A 3,055-nucleotide genomic window follows, 5' to 3' on the forward strand; every position below is an offset into this window, starting at 1 on the left:
CAAGAATTACCCTGTATTTAGCGCCATCCATCATTCCTTCAATTCGGACCAGTTTCCCAGTCCCTGCCGATGAAAGGCATCCCCACAGCATGATGCTGCCACCACCATGCTTTACTGTGTCAATGGTGTTCTCTGGGTGATGAGAGGTGTTGGGTTTGCACCAGACAGCGTTTTCCTAGACAGCCAAAAAGCTACATTTTAGTCTCATCTGACCAGAGTACCTTCGTCCATATGTTTGGGGATTCTCCCACATGCCTTTAACCAATGGCTTTTTTTCAGGTCACTCTTCCGTAAAGCCCAGGACTGTGGAGTGTATGGCTTAAAGTGGTCCTATGGACAGATACTTCAATCTCCGCTGTGGAGCTTTGCAGCTCCTTCAGGGTTATCTTTGGTCTCTTTGTTGCCTCTCTGATTAATGCCCTCCTTGCCTGGTCTGTGAGTTTTTGTGGGCGGCCCTCTCTTGTCAGGTTTGTTGTGGTGCCATATTCTTTCCATTTTTTAATAATGGATTTAATGGTGGTCCGTGGGATGTTCAAAGTTTGATATTTTTTATAACCCAACCCTGATCTGTACTTCTCCAGAACTTTATCCCTGACCTGTTTGGAGAGATCCTTGGTCTTCATGGTGCAGCTTGCTTGGTGGTGCCGCTTGCTTAGTGGTGTTGCAGACTCTGGGGCCTTTCAGAACAGGTGTATATATACTGAGATCATGTGACACTTAGATTGCACACAGGGGAACTTTATTTAAGTAATTATGTGCCTTCTGAAGGACAATGGTTGCACCAGATCTTATTTTGGGGCTTCATAGCAAAGGAGGCGAATACATATACACACACACACACCACTTTTCAGTTTTTTCATTTATTTTTTAAACAAGTTATTTTTTAAATTTCACGTCACCAATTTGGACCATTTTGTGTATGTCCATTCCATGAAATCCCCCCAAAAATCAATTTAAATTACAGGTTGTAATGCAAAAAAATAGGAAAAATGCCAAGTGGGTTGAATACTTTCGCAAGGCACTGTATAAATATATACAGTAGCAGTCAAAAGTTTGGACACACCTATATTCCACAAATTAACTTTTATTAAGGCAGACCTGTTCAATTAAATGCATTCCAGGTGACTACCTCATGAAGCTGGTTGAGAGAATGCCAAGAGTGTGCAAAGCTTTTATCAAGGCAAAGGCTGTTTAACACTTTTCTGGTTACTACGTGATTCCATGTGTTATTTCACAGTTTTGATATTGTCACTATTATTCTAGGTACAATATAACGCACTATATTCACTGAGTTTACAAAACATTAAGGACACCTGCTCTTTCCATGACATAGACTGACCTGGTGAATAGTAGTAGGTGGTAGTAGGTGCCAGGCGAGTATGGTAGTTGGTGCCAGGCGCACCGGTTTGAGTGTGTCAAGAACCGCAACGCTGCTGGGTTTTTTAACACTCAACAGTGTCCTGTGTGTATCAACAATGGTCCACCACCCAAAGGACATCCAGACAACTTGACACAACTGTGGGAAGCATTAGATCAACAGGGGCCAGCATCCATGTGGAACGTTTTCGACACCTTGTAGAGTCCATGCCCCAACGAATTAAGTTTGTTCTGATGGTAAAAGGGGGTGCAACTCAATATTAGGAAGGTGTTCCTCATGTTTTGTACACTCAGTGTATACTGTATATATCCTCCTACACACTTTCTTGTGCATATCTGTTTAACATGTACAATATAATGTATGATATATAACTTATCTTGCCTCGGAATATGGAATGACTACTACAGTCGCCACATTTATAAACTCTCTTACGCAAAATAGAGAAGGAAAAAAACATGAACAAGCAAACTCAAGTTATTGGTTCTCTCTCCAGCTAAGCAAGGGAAACATGATCAAAGACACTGTAACACTTGGAGCACATTCTTATGAAGCCTTATACGGGATCAGAGCACCTTATAATGTGCTATGGATATGTTGTTAAGGCATTATAACACCTGAAAGGTTTCTAAAACCATACCATTCACGTGACGTGTTCTGACCTCATTTTCTGTCAAAACCAGTGATCAGGAAAACGGTCAAGTCAGATACTGCATTCATATCGTGATACTGTTGCTGTGTCATTAAATAAATACATTCTCTCTGTACTGTACATTGTCGGGAAAGGTTTTCAGCGACATTGAGAAAAGAAGACTTTCAGCGTGATTCACGGAGAGAGAGGCACATATAACTGAGAGGAGAGTGAAACCTAATGGTTGTAGATGTGCTGACTTCCAAACAGCACATAGAGTCAATGTAGGTTACTGTACAACTGGTGTCATTAAATGTTACATTTTGGAACAGTATGGAGATAACATTTCTGACAGAAAATGTTTTTCATTTCCATAGATATGGACACAATTCAACTTATACGCCCGTTGAGAAAACATTAAAACACCACCACACACACTATCCTAGAGCTCTTACATCAGAGGTTTTGTAGACTGACACAGGTGTCTGTAACGCATGAACACAGATTCAGAAGAAGAACGAAATGAAATGCTGAATAATGAATCGAAATAGATGATTTTTTCTGTTGTCTGCACTAACTGGGCAGGGGAAAGCAAAGTCCACCAGTTCCACCACATTGCTTTCACCTATTCTGTCCCACTGGGCAAAAACTGGTTCAATCAACGTTGTTTCCACATCATTTCAACAAATATATTCAGTGTGATGACGTTGAATCAATGTGGGAAACGATTTGGATTTGCAAAAAGGGAATTTTGGCTTTTTTTCAACTAACTTTTAACCTAAAGCCAATATCATGGTGACATGTTATGTTGATTTCACATTGACTTCATGTTAGTTGACAACTCAACTCTCTCTCTCTCTCTCTCTCTCTCTCTCTCTCTCTCTCTCTCTCTCTCTCTCTCTCTCTCTCTCTCTCTCTCTCTCTCTCTCTCTCTCTCTCTCTCTCTCTCTCTCTCTCTCTCTCTCTCTCTCTCTCTCTCTCTCTCTCTCTCTCTCTCTCTCTCTCTCTCTCTCTCTCTCTCTCTCTCTCTCTCTCTCTCTCTCTCTCTC

Source organism: Oncorhynchus keta, chromosome 10, assembly GCF_023373465.1.
Source record: "Oncorhynchus keta strain PuntledgeMale-10-30-2019 chromosome 10, Oket_V2, whole genome shotgun sequence".
Lineage (NCBI taxonomy): Eukaryota > Metazoa > Chordata > Actinopteri > Salmoniformes > Salmonidae > Oncorhynchus > Oncorhynchus keta.